Below are 13521 nucleotides of genomic sequence, written 5' to 3'. Positions count from 1 at the left end.
AGTGGCCGGATCAATGGAGGAATGATGTTTGCCAGGATAGGGGACCAAGGCATAGTGTTCCAGTAATGAGGGTAGCATTCAGCTGAGTGGGTTTTGATTCTTTTGGGGTGTGGGCGTTGTTGGCTGGATCAACATTGTTTGCCCATCCCTAATTGTCCTTGAACTGAGTGGCTTGTGAGGCCATTTCAGAGGGCAGTTGAGAGTCATCCACATTGCTGTGGGTCTGGAGTCACATGTAAGCCAGACCAGGTGAGGACAGCAGATTTCCTTCCCCAGAGGACATTACTGACCCAGATGGGGTTTACAACAATCGACAATGATTTCATGGTCATCACTAGACTTTTTAAATCCAGATTTTTATTGAATATAAATTTCACCATCTGCCATGTGGGATTTGAACAAACAGGGGTGCAGTTTTTAGCTGCTGAATATGAAAGTGTGAGTGTTGAGGTTCAGAGGGTGGCTGGCAGCACCCCATGTTAGGGTGACTAGTTTGGCAATCAAATTGTTTCTGGACTTGACCTTGACTGCAGTTGTTTTTAGATGTTCCCGGGTGGTCAATGTCCTAATTTCGGGTCCGATCCGAGATGTTAAAGTTGGCGGTTTGAGTTGTGAGACAGATGTCGTGGCATATATGAATTTTCAGAAGGTAGTTTTTGGAAGATCATTGTGTAGAAGTTGAACAGGGTTGGAGCCAGTCCTGAGCATTGAGGGAGTCCATTGCCTTGTCCTTTTTGCCTGTCCAAGGTGAACTCTAATAAACCTTTGATTGTTCAACAGTGTGTCGGATGCTTTTAGTTGCCCGGTGATGATGGGGGGGGAACCAATTTTTACCAACCGGCCATCCTTCAGGACCCACACCAGCCGACCGTTGCGATTCACGGCGACTGACCTTTGAGAGTCATTTCACTTCCCTTTAATGTGACAGGTGAGCCTGCTTGATCCTCACCATCTCACTTGCTTTGTCATTCAATGTTACATGCAGATGATGATTTAAGATCTCATTGCACCGATTAAAAAAAAAAGTGGTTGGTCCTCGACCTTGCCATTGTCTTCAAATGTCTTTTGAAGTTTTAGAGGGTTTTAAACTTTTCATTTTCCAGCGCCTCCCTGCATATAACACACATGAAGTTTGAATAATTGTTTGCAGTGGCACAATTTATAAACCCACACCTTAAGTAATCATCTTTATGCTTTGGTCCTGTTTTCAGCTTCTTCTTCATGGGTTGTTCACCAGAGGCCCTGGCGTTCACACCAGCACTGCTGCCAGCTGATAAATGGAGGAATCTCTCTCAGCCCAGAACCCATGACGTCAGTGTACAGGAAGCGTGACCTGCTCTATGTCGCTGCTTCCAGTGGGAGGACCCTATTGTTTGCTGAAAAGAAAACTGGCCCTGGACAGCACGCTGACATCAGGGGGAGGCGGTCTGCCATGCTGGGCTCCGGGCCTGTGCACTCCTTGATCCGGCACTCATGCGCGGGAAGGCAGGCAATCTTGAAAGGTCGGTGGTAAGGGCCAGTACCTGCTTTCTGTGCTGCAATCCTTGCCGAAACCAGGTTGGTTGATGCTAAGACCTTCTCCAATTGGGGATATACGCTGAAGGATGAGACGTTCAAAGATTTTATATTGGACCAACAGGAGAGAGACTGAACCAGAGCTAGCTGCAAGTATGAGGTCTTTTCCGAGATTTAATACAGCAATGACTTTTGCTGTCGGCCATTTCTTTGGACTGGTGTAGGCATTTATAATCATTGTGTATAACTGGGTCAGCCAAACAAAGAGACTGGGCCCCAGGTGTTTCATTAATTCTGGCATGGTATTGTCATATCCTGCTGCCGTGCCACACTTCAAGCTTTGTCCGACCTTCGTTAGTTCTGCAACCTCAAAGGGAACAGGACTGATATCTTCTCTGAGTTGTTGATGGCGTTGTCTTGGTTCACCCTGGATGATTTGTTTGGTGTTTTTGTCCAGGGGTGCCAAAGCTATGGCAAGTCGGTGGCGGGAAACCTGGTTGGGAGGAACTGTGGGGTGATTTTGAGCGGGTAGTTTTTGGGCTGCTAGGCTTCAGCACTTCCTTCTGGAGTTGGTCAAGTTTAGCTCTGGTATGGTTTCCTCCACTTGGTGCAGTATGTGGCATTGCATGACTCGCTCAGATGGTCTCCTACCTCTGAGTCCCCTGATGCTTCGTACCCTTTAGGAGGGCAGCATTCGCTTCATCTAAGCATGGCATATTAATGGCTTGGTCACCTCAGGAAATTGCCGTGCAGTCTTCCTCGTAGATAGCACCACAGAGATGGTTATATATGTCATCAACAGTGATGTTTTGCAGTGGATATGTTCAGATGCAGCATTCCAAGATTTCACTATCTTGCCCAGTTGGTTTCCTGTTGCATCTTCTTGGGACTGTTGACTACTGGAACACATAGGCCAATATGAACGAGTAAAGGACGGTGTTGGCTGTGCAAGAAATCATTGAAGACAAGGTTCTGTGGAGGCTGGGGACTCCCATTCAAAGAACTGACCCAGGGAGAGTAATCCCTTCACCATTTGACTGAATTGAACCTTCCTCTCTGTTTGGGGTTGTGCATCAGTGTCAGATCATTTTTGGATGCCCTCTCTACAAGCACTTCACCAATATCCCCAGTCTGAATATCAAAGTGCCCCACAAAGATGGCTGGATGGGGGAGGGTGGACAAGACTTGCTGCTCCCAGCTAGTGCTTGTAGACATTAGTTAACATCTGATGACCGCGCCCCCCCCGCCCGCCATCTCAGCTCACAAAACCTCCAGCAAAGCCTTTGTTACCTCTTTGATACCTTTGACCACACCAACACACTCCAGATTGGTTTTCCAAATTCTACCCTCTGTGACCATGACTTTATTCAAAACTCTGCTGCCCGTGTCTGAACTAGCCTCAGGCCCTGCTCACTGGTCACCGAGGGCTTACTAATTTAGACTGGCTCCTGGTCAAGCTACCTCTTGATTTTAAAAATTCCCACCATTATTTTCAAAATCCAACCATCATCTTTCCCTTCCATACCCTCTGCAATCTCTTCCAGCGCCACAACCCTCTCACTCAGATACTGCACTTATCCAGTTCTGGCCTCTGTGCATTCTCCATTTTAATTGCTCTGCATTTACTTGTCATGTATTTTCCTGCCTCGGTCCTGAGCTCCAGAATTCCCACCGTAAGCTTCTCCACCTCTTTACCTTGCTTTCCTCTTTTGAGACCTTTTCCTTAAAACCTAACCCCTTGCCCAAGATTTTGGTCATCCAACCTAATATCTGCTTCTGTGGCTTGGTGTCATACGTTGATTTACCATGCTTGTGTGAAACACTCGAGGGATATTCTATTTTGTGAATGATAATGCATAATTATGGACTACTGTATTTTTGTTGTATTGTCGTATCTGCGTTTTGGCCTCAGTTTCTCTGCCCAGTCACACTGAATACTAGCACAGCACTCATGTACACAGTTAGATATAAATTTAAATATTGGTTAAACACTGCTGCCAATTATTCAGCAGACATGCATTGTGTGACACTGAAAGGTGACAACACAGTTCTTAAGAATCTGTACTCATCATTCAGGGAATGCCTCGGTTAGGATTCCATTCATTGGAGTTTAGAAGAGTGAGAGAGTATCTCATAGAAACCATTTAGGATGGAGGTGGAAAAATGTCTTCATCCAGAGAGTGGTGAATCTGTGGAATTCAGTACCACAGAAAGTAGTTGAGGCCAAAACGTTGTGTAATTTTAACAAGAAATTAGATACAGCTGTTGGGGCTAAAGAGATTAAGGGATATGCAGGGAAGGCAGGATCAGGGTAACAATAATAATAATCTTTATTAGTGACAAATAGGCTCACCTTAACACTGCAATGAAGTTACTGTGAAAAGCCCTGAGTCACCGCATTCCCACACCTGTTCGGGTACACAGAGGGAGAATTCAGAATGTCCAATTCACCTAACAAGCATGTCTTTCAGGATTTGTGGGAGGAAACCGGAGCAACCGGAGGAAAGCCACACAGACACGGGGAGAACGTGCAGACTCCAGACAGACAGTCACCCAACGGGGGAATTGAACCTGGGACCCTGATGCAACAGTGCTAACCACTGTCCTACCTTGCTGCTCACACTGAACTTGATGATCAGCCATGATCATAATGAATGGCGGGGCAGGCTGAAAAGGCCGAACGGACTCTTCCTGCTTTTATTTTCTATGTTCCAAGACACAGAAGGAAAAAGAAGAAGCAAAAACATCTGAGGCGGGATTCTTCATCCTGCCAGTCCTGTTTACCAGTGCAGCGCACCCCCGCCAGCAGTGGGATTCTGCGTTCCTGCAGCCGGCCATGGGGTTTCACACTGTGGCCACCCACACGCCGTCGGATAACCGGCGAAGCGGAGGATCCTGCCGACGGAGGACCCGCAGCCTGTTCTGAGGCACAGGACTGGCAATGAGAAACTTGATTCAGAACAAACTATCCTTCATAACCAGATTAATTAAATCCACCCTTCAATTGACCTGTTCAGATTGTGTCCAAACAAAAGGACACTGGTCCTTCACCTTTGGGAGTAGACTTCAAATCAAGCACAGATTGATGGACTTGTATTCATCTTTCAGAATGTCCCTAAGCAACAAGGCAGCCATTTTGCACACAACAAGGTCCCATGAACGACAATGAACTAAGTGACCAGGTAATACTTTTTAGGTGTGAAATACACTCACAGGGAGCTTGCGAATCAACAAACCACAGCATGGAGAGCAGCGTTTTGTCTTGTTCTTGATGTGTCAGCCTTGGCTCAGTTTCTGTGCACTCAGCTTTGATTTCGAAGGTTGCAGATTCGTGCACCGCCCCAGGGACTGATGCACAAAATCTAGGCTGACAGTTCAGTGCCGGGCTGAGGGGTTGCTGCAAGCTTTGAATTGAGACACACTCAATCTGCCCTCTCGGGATAGACTTACGGTAGGAAACAGGGACTGCTGCGGGATTATCGACAGGAAATAAGTAAAAAGACTGAGGTACGTTATTAGCTAGTTGGCACTTTTCTGACCGAAGATCTCCTGATCGGTGTCATACTTTGATTTGATTTGCAATGCCCATGTGAGGCATCCTTGGGATATTTTATTTTGTTAATGAGACTCTGGAACTGTGAACTGTTGTATTTGTCACATCAGGGTTCATCATAACAGCATCTGTGTTCAGTTTCTCTGACCAGTCGCACTGCCAATTTGCACAGCGCACCTGTGTACAGTTCAATCTAAATTTAAATATCGGTTAAACACTGCCCAGCACTGGTCATCTTCCTCATGATGAGTACAGATACCTCTTCCTGACACACAGAAGAAACAAGGTAAGTTAACGAGCTTAAAAAACATTTCTTTGATGCCGTGAGATGACAATGTACCAAGAGGGCCAACGAAACACACTTGCATCTACCAGGATGCAAATAAACCTGCTTCAGTGCAGTGGTGATGCATTCCCTGGAACAACCCAGCCTAAGTGCTCGATGCAGCATGTTTCCATTCAATAATCAGCAGCTGGATAATTATCACAGCGTATAATCAGTTGCAATGGTGTATAAATGTGTTCTCATTGGAACACTGCAGGAAAAAAATAATCAATAATGCTCGACTCCAACTTCCCGGCAGTTCTAACCTGTGAGTTGGGGCTGCTGGCATTCATGAAGTTTGCGCAATGATGAATTTCATCTTGGTGCTTTCAATTCCTGGCTCGCAGACAGAGCGAAGGGGAAGGCTTTGATTGTGTGCCTGAAATTGGACAGAGCTGAAGTAACAGCACCGAAATCCATTACATCCTGATTACATCCATCAGCCATGGCTGTGTGCAGTCAATTGTGAACATCAGTATTTAATCCGTAAAAGGGAACTAATGAGAAAATTTAAAATGGAATCCACGCACCAGTAGCTTTGGAGGGTTTTTTTTCTGCTGGGATTAATGGTCTGCCGGCATGCCATCTACATGCTGATATGGGATGCTCAGCGAGGTTGTTCAGTGGTTGTTTTTTTTTTTGTTGCTTGCTTTACATTCATTACACATGGTTTGGCTCCCAGCCTGTTTCTAAAGGCTGATGTGCAGCAGTAATCCCTGTCGTCTCATTTGCCCTATATATACTGTCCTACTTGCACCACAGTTGGGACCATAGAACTGAAGATATTTACAGCACAGAAGGAAGTCCCACAGGTCTATCGCAGCCCGTGACAACAATGATGTCAAAAGTAATCTCACTGCCACTGTTCTCTCCCTGTAGCCCGATAAATTCCTCTGCTGCAAATAGCTACCAGTTTTCCCTCTAAAAGGGGCAATGATTTATCCTTGAACTGCAGCAAAGCCTTCCACATTCCGGCAACTCTCTCCCTTCCGAAACCCGTCCTCTGGAACACCTTCCCTGAACCCTCCACCTCGCTCTCCTCGTCCATTACAGCTACTCCTTAGAAACCGGCCTTCTCGCCCAAGCTTTTGATCAACTGTCTGAAAATCCGTCTGTGGCTTGGTATCAAAGATTGTTTGCTCATGCTCCCCTGGAGGACATTTCATGAAGGCCTTTTGTCGAAGATGAGCATGAGGTCAGGTGTAATGCCTGGATTTAGTGCATCTCTCTTGTGGGGACCATGAATTAGATTCAATTTGAATTGGAATTGGTTTTTGGAGCAGGCAAGGAGCTGGATTAGGGTTTTGCCCCTGTCCACTCTTGAGCTCTCTGGTTTTGTAACTCTAATCAAGTAATAAAAAAACAGGTGTAGTCAAAATACGTGTTGTTGCTGTTGGTGGGTTTCGAGCAACCTTGGCTCCACCCTGAAAACGACAGGATCAGGGGGGGAAAAAAGAACGACTATTGTGCGACTTGTGTTCCGGTATTAAAAATAAAAGCCTTGAAGTTACACTGTGTGAAGATCAGTGTACAAACAGTCAGACACAAGGGGCTGGATTCTCCACCACTGGCAGCGAGAATCGCAATCGGGCAGAGAATACTGGGTGAAGCAAAAATCTGAATTTGCGCCTGGCGCCGATTTGGCTCGATCCCATCTCCGATTGGCGCCGTTAGTGAGATTCGCGCCCCCCGCCGCCTGCCCTTGCAAATCCGTCGGGCGGAGGGGGGACTTGGTGCCAAGTCCATGGACGTGGGATCAGGGTGGTCTGTCTCAGACCGCCATTGCTGGAGTGTGTTATTTAAATGGACCCCTTTGGTGCAACTGACAGGCTCCTGGCTGTTCACATTGTTGACCCTTCACTGCAAAGCCCATAAGATATAGGAGCAGAATTAGGCCACTCGGCCTATCGAGTTTGCTCCACCATTCAATTAAGGCTGATATGTTTTGCATCCCCATTCTCCCCATAACCCCTGATCCTCTTATTAATCAAGAACCTATCTATCTCTGTCTTAAAGACACTCAGTAATTTGGCCTCCACGACCTTCTGCCGAAGAGTACCACAGATTCACCACCCTCTGGCTGAAGAAGTTCCTCCTCATCTGTTTTAAGGATTGTCTCTTCAGCCCTCTGGTTCTAGTTTTTCCTACCAGTTGGACCATCCTATCTCTCAGTACCCTGTAAGTTTCTATAAGATCCCCCCCTCATGCTTCTAAACTCCAATGAGTACAGACCCAGGGTCCTCAACTGTATCCTGTAAATGCTCAGACAGTCTCTGTGCCCAGCCTGCCCCTCTGGAAACCCTCAGACCCCAGCAGTATCATCAATGGGATGGATGTTGCCATGCTCAATCCCTGGCCCATCAGGTGCCGGCCCTCCTCAGTGCACTCCTCAGAATCAACCGCACAGCAAAGGAAGCAAGGCAACAGCAAAGCTCACCCCAAATAAGGACATATGCACCTTGGCATGTGGCACCCTCCCTGGCACACTGTCAAAGCTTCACCAGTGACACTATCAGCTAGCCCACCCACAGGATCACAACGACTCCAAGCACTGCGGGTGGCCTGGTGTCACAGTGGTTATCACTGCTGCCTTACAGTGCCAGGGATGCTGGTTCGATTCTCACCTGAGGTTGCTGTCTGTGTGAAGTCTGCACTTTCTCCCCGTGTCTGCGTGGGTTTCCTCCGGGTGCTGCGGTTTCCTCTTACAGTCCAAAGAAGTGCAGGTTAGGTGAATTGGACATGCTACATTGCCCCTGAAGGTGAGATTACAGGGCGATAGATTGGACCTGGGTAGGGTGATCTTACGGTCGGTGCAGACTCGATGGGCCGAATGGGCTCTTTCTGTACTGTAGGGATTCTATGATCTCCACTGTGCCCCTACACCCATCCATCCTGCCCCCAGCCAGGAAACCTGACCAGCTCTCTGTCACAACGTGTGTCACACCCAGGCCCCACATCATCCTGCAGCTAAGATCACCCTACCCAGGTCCTGCAAGTGCACACTTCGCTCGCTCACCCCACCCCATCTGTAGGACCTGCCCACACACAAGCCTTTAAACATGGAGGTGATTGATAGCACACGTTAACCGTCTCCACCACAGAATCAGTTGACATCCTGTTGGCGGGATAAGACATGGCCCACCCAGTAAGGAGACGCCTAGTAGTCTCCAATGGGGGAAACAGGACAGCGGCCACAGAGCTGATCGCTAACACAGATTACAGCATTGTCGGCACCATCTCCAGCGCCTAGGCTGTTGGACTTCTCCAGCTGTACCTGCAGGCACTGGAAAGTTCCTGGCAGACCCTCCTCTAAATCCTGCCTCTGTGTCTGCATCTCTACCAGTAATGGGATCATACTTTCCAGAAGAGCGACCCCCGTCCGGGCCGTTTTCTGGGACCGGGCAGCCCTGCGTCTGCCCGCTCCCTCGGGAGTCCCTGCCTCCACCTGATATATTGCAGCTGTGTGTAGTGCACACCAGAAGATGACCCAGGAGCCTCATCACTAAAATATCGCAGAGCAGTGATTGTCTCCGCGATGGCGGAGGGTGCAGGTGACAGCAGTGCTGACTTTTGCCCTGAAATGGTGCTCCAGGATGTGCCGGGAATATGGCTGGGGGCCAGTGACCCCAGATGGCCCGGCCTCGTCTAATGGTGATTCTTCAAAACAAAAGACATGGGGTGAGATCTTGGTAAGAACTGCTCTCTGGGAGAGAGTGATTCACTTGCTATAGGGACATCAGTGTGGCATTGGACTCTCACTTGTTTGGCACATGCCGACCTCCATGTCAGCCACTGCCCTCTCTTCTGCCCTCGCCTGCAAGTTGCATGGCCCTCCCCTCCTCTGGTGTGTGTGCCCGAAGATCTGGGATTCCCCTTCCGGATTTCTGACACGCCTACCTATTGTGGGTCACCATATTCTAGGGGACACAAGGGACATAATGAGACACTGGGAGGTGAGTTCTACGGGGATCTGTAGATACTGGCATGTGTGTCCAGGGCTCCTGGGCAAAGAGGACAATCCATACATTGAAATTTGGAGGAGGGTGGGTTTTAAGGCTGATGCAGACAGATGGGGTGGTTGTGGGTTCAAGGGGATTGGGGAGCTGAGAACAGTGATGTGAGGAGTCAGCGATAGGAGTGATGCCAGGGACATAGAAATGCTGACTCACCTCAACGGCCATGTAGAGGTGATTCATATTCTTCCTGCATTACATGCCGATCCTCCTGGTGATGCTGGCAGCACGAACCGCCTCGGTCTTGAGAAGGACGGGCTTCGGTCCGTACCGCACCCTGGGAAAGATTGTCCTTCCCCCGCACCCTCTCTTCGATGGCATCCAACAATCCAGGGTGGAGTGGGGTGGGGTGGAGGGTGCAGGTCTCCATTGAGCCATCTTATGAGCTGGAATGGGTGTGTGTGCTGAGTGGAGCGCAGAGAAAGAAGCTCCAGCTCGTCAGACCCTTTAACGCACATTCCGGCCCCAGTGAATCAAGACGCTAGCGGGGATGGGAATTGCTGGCCCATCTGCATCTCCTTAATATTGTTCCAATCGCGCCCCAAACGGGAATGCGAACTGCACGCCATTCCGTTCTGACCAAGTGTTGCAGTTCCAACACTTAGCCCTTTAAGTAACACACATTATTAATTAACTGGTCGCTCAAATCATTTGGGACCTTGCTGTGTACAAATTGGCTGCTGCATTAACTTAAGCAACAACAACAGCTGCAGTTCAAAGTGATTCATTAGCTTGAGGCCTTTTCATAGAATGCAAGAGTTGACAAGGTATTCCAGACAAATGCAGCTCACTTCTTTCAACATAATATGTCCAACATTGGCAGGGGGGCAGCGGCAGGGGTTGTCAGTGAAATCAACACAAATAAACTTACTGATCTTTCAAAACAGTGACAGAAATAAGAAATTAAATTCTTGCTGCCCTGACCTGTAATACGGTGTTGTTCCTGGTAAAATCATATCAGAGAAAGCTTCGACCCTTTTCAGACTGTTCAATGATGCACACACTCATGCAGTGATCAAACAAAATCAAATCAATGCTGATGGAAATTATAACGTCACGACTGAAATGCATGAAGGTATGAGAGGTTCAACCTGTGGGTCAAGAAAAGGAGATGTAAGCTAAATAAACAGCAACCAAAATAATCTATCGGATAATTAAAGTTGAACTGAGGGGGAAAATACCATTTACACAAAGCCAACAAAGGGTTAAAGGTATGGGATGAAGCTGCAGGATTATTGAATTTCACCAAAACAGATTTAAAATGCAGCACAAGGGATGCACAATAATGCTTTGACGGGCACAGAAAGGTGGTACAATGGTTAGCGCAATTGCTTCACAGCGTCAGGGTTCCAGGTTCGATTCCCGGCTTGGGTTACAGTCTGTGCGGAGTCTGCATTCTCCCTGTGTCTGCGTGGGTTTACTCCGGGTGCTCCCGTTTCCTCCCACAGTCCAAAGATGTGCAGGTTAGGTGGATTGGCCATGCTAAATTGCCCTTATTGTCCACAATCGGTTAGGTGTGGTTATGGGGATAGGGTGGAGGTACGGGCTTAGGTATGGTGCTCTTTCCAAGAGCTTGTGCAGACTTGATAGGCTGAATGGTCTCCTTCTGCACTGTAAATTCTATGATATTGAGTCAATGGTGACGTTTCAGCGCAGAATGTCGAGTGCATTGATTACATATATTTTGACAACCTTCTTTTCAATCTCAAAACAACTTCTATATTTCAATATCAGGGGTGAAATTCTCCGGTATCGGCGCAATGTCCGCCGACCGGCTCCAAAAACGGCACAAATCAGTCGGGCATCGCGCCGCCCCAAAGGTGTGGAATCCTCCGCATCTTGGGGGGCCGAGCCCTAACATTGAGGGGCTAGGCCCGCGCCGGACTGATTTCCGCCACGCCAGCTAGCGGAAGTGCCCCGACAGCTGGCGCGGAAATGACATTGCCGGGCGGCGCATGCGCGGGAGTGTTAGCGGCCGCTCACGGCATCCCCGCGCATGCGCTGTAGAGGGTGTCTCTTCCGCCTCCGCCATGGTGGAGACCGTGGTGAAGGCAGAAGGAAAAGAGTGCCCCCACAGCACAGGCCCGCCCGCGGATCGGTGGGCCCCGATCGCGGGCCAGGCCACCGTGGGGGCACCCCCCGGGGCCAGATCACCCCACGCCCCCCCCAGGATCCCAGAACCCGCCCGCGCCGCCTTGTCCCGCCGGTAAGGTAGGTGTTTTAATCCACGCCGGCGGGGGCAGGCATTCTAGCAGCGAGACTTCGGCCCATCCGGGCCGGAGAATCGCGTGTGGGGGGGGGGCACCAAACAGCACGATTTGATTCCCGCCCCCGCCGAATCTCCGGTGCCGGATAATTCGGCAACCGGCGGGGGCGGGATTCACGCCAGCCCCTGGCGATTCTCCGACCCGCCGGGGGGTCGGAGAATCTCGCCCCTGACCACTGTAAAACTGTTTTAATATTGTAATCACCCTTCTGTGCCCCTTTTTAAAAACTATTTTAATTCAAGGGCAATTTAGCGTGGCCAATCCACCTACCCTGCACATCTTGGGTTGTGGGTGCGAAACCCACGCAAACACGGGGAGAATGTGCAAACTCCACACGGTCAGTGACCCAGGACCGGGATTCGAACCCGGGATCTCGGTGCTGTGAGGCAGCAGTGCTAACCACTGCACCACCGTGCAGCCCCTTTCTGACAGAATGACGCTCCTCCAATCATCTTTCGTAAATGACTCTTCACAATCCACTTCTGTTCATTTAAAAAAAATAAAAATAACAGCCCCAAACTGTTTTCTTCCACAACAATTTGCATTACCACACTGTTTGCAATGGGCATGACAAATTGCGAAGCCAGTAGCACAAACTGCGACCTAGCTGTGCTCAACATTATGTGCGGGAGCAGCAGCACTTCAGGAAATGAAAAAACGTGACAAATGAGCTTTATTTTGGAATGAAAAGTTTTACACGGCCTGCTTGGTTTCATCAATTACCTTAATAGTCTGCCAGTTTTGAGCCAATCTTTCCCTCTTACTGAAGCTAATGATTTTGAAAACTAACCAATTCTACCTCTTGTCGACTTGGCGCAGTTGGTAGCACTCTTGAAAGGCAGGCAGCAGTCTGTGGGCTGAACTCCCACTCCAGGCTGTTACTCCCACGCACTGCTTTATGAACAGATATGGCTGTCCTTCAGATGAGGCATGAAGACGAACCCCTCCAGGTGGTCGGTGGAAAAGTTTTCATGGATTAATTGAAATCGCAGCATGGAATTGTACCAGCGTTCTGGCCATTGATCCTTCTATTGTTCGTCATGAGCCAGAATCTGCCAAAGACAGATGGGCCAGCCATCCACTTCCTTGCCTTCCAGGTCATTTCGCTGTATGAAATGGGAACGGTTTGTCTGCATTATATTTCAAGATAACTGACTGAGTGTGAAAGACTTTCACATGTTTGAGAGATGTGATCAGGTGCTTGTCTTTGCTTGCAGCAGGGCAATAGAGTTCTTTCTCTTATTGTCAACTTGTTCTGTGATCGATTGCAGTCGGCCCCACCAAGGGATAGGAGAAGAACATTCAGTATTTTCAGCCAGTTTTGACAATCATTAAGATCATGCTGAGCCACAATCCAACTCCATCCACCCGTCTTGACGTCAGGGGCGGGATTGACCCACTATTCATGGCGCCGGGAAATTCCGGTGCACGGGGTTTCCAGGCCACGAGGGGTGCTGTCAACGTTAAATTCCATTGAGCTTTTTTTGTGGGCGAGAGCTCCATACTTGCACTATTATGCTTTGTACCAGCTCAGGTTTCCTCACTGAATGGCCTCCTCTCTGGCGTCACCTTCATCACTTCAGAAGATGAATATAATTGGCTGTGCTAAACACTTCTCCTGTCAGAGGCTAAACTGTTCTTCAGCAAAGTTATTTACAAAAGCATGGGGTATAGATGAGACAATGACTAGTCTGTTTTTCATTAACTTGATGCCGTTTAAGTGTCCACTATAACCCCAGATATAACTTGATACACAAAAGGACAATTATTCCAATAAACAGATCATAACTGTTCTGCAACAGGAGAGATTTCAAATCAGTTTGTGAGCATTCTGCCTGCGGAGTCATT

The 13521-nt window shown here is 48.5% G+C and overlaps 1 protein-coding gene across 3 annotated transcripts in view; it reads right to left on the bottom strand.

Moving 5' to 3' along the window:
* Window positions 1-13521, bottom strand: part of LOC140396862 (netrin receptor UNC5D-like) — a 523350-nt gene that overhangs the window by 376963 nt on the left and 132866 nt on the right. The window contains exon 2 of one of the 3 annotated variants that reach the window (XM_072485654.1): window positions 10331-10497. The exons of the other annotated variants lie outside the window; for them this stretch is intronic. The gene's annotated coding sequence lies outside the window, so the exon portion shown is untranslated. The remainder of the gene's footprint in view (window positions 1-10330; window positions 10498-13521) is intronic. 3 annotated transcript variants of the gene reach the window in all.

Source organism: Scyliorhinus torazame, chromosome 20 (genome assembly GCF_047496885.1).
Source record: "Scyliorhinus torazame isolate Kashiwa2021f chromosome 20, sScyTor2.1, whole genome shotgun sequence".
Classification (NCBI taxonomy): Eukaryota; Metazoa; Chordata; class Chondrichthyes; order Carcharhiniformes; family Scyliorhinidae; genus Scyliorhinus; species Scyliorhinus torazame.
This window is presented reverse-complemented; position numbering and strand designations above follow the sequence as displayed.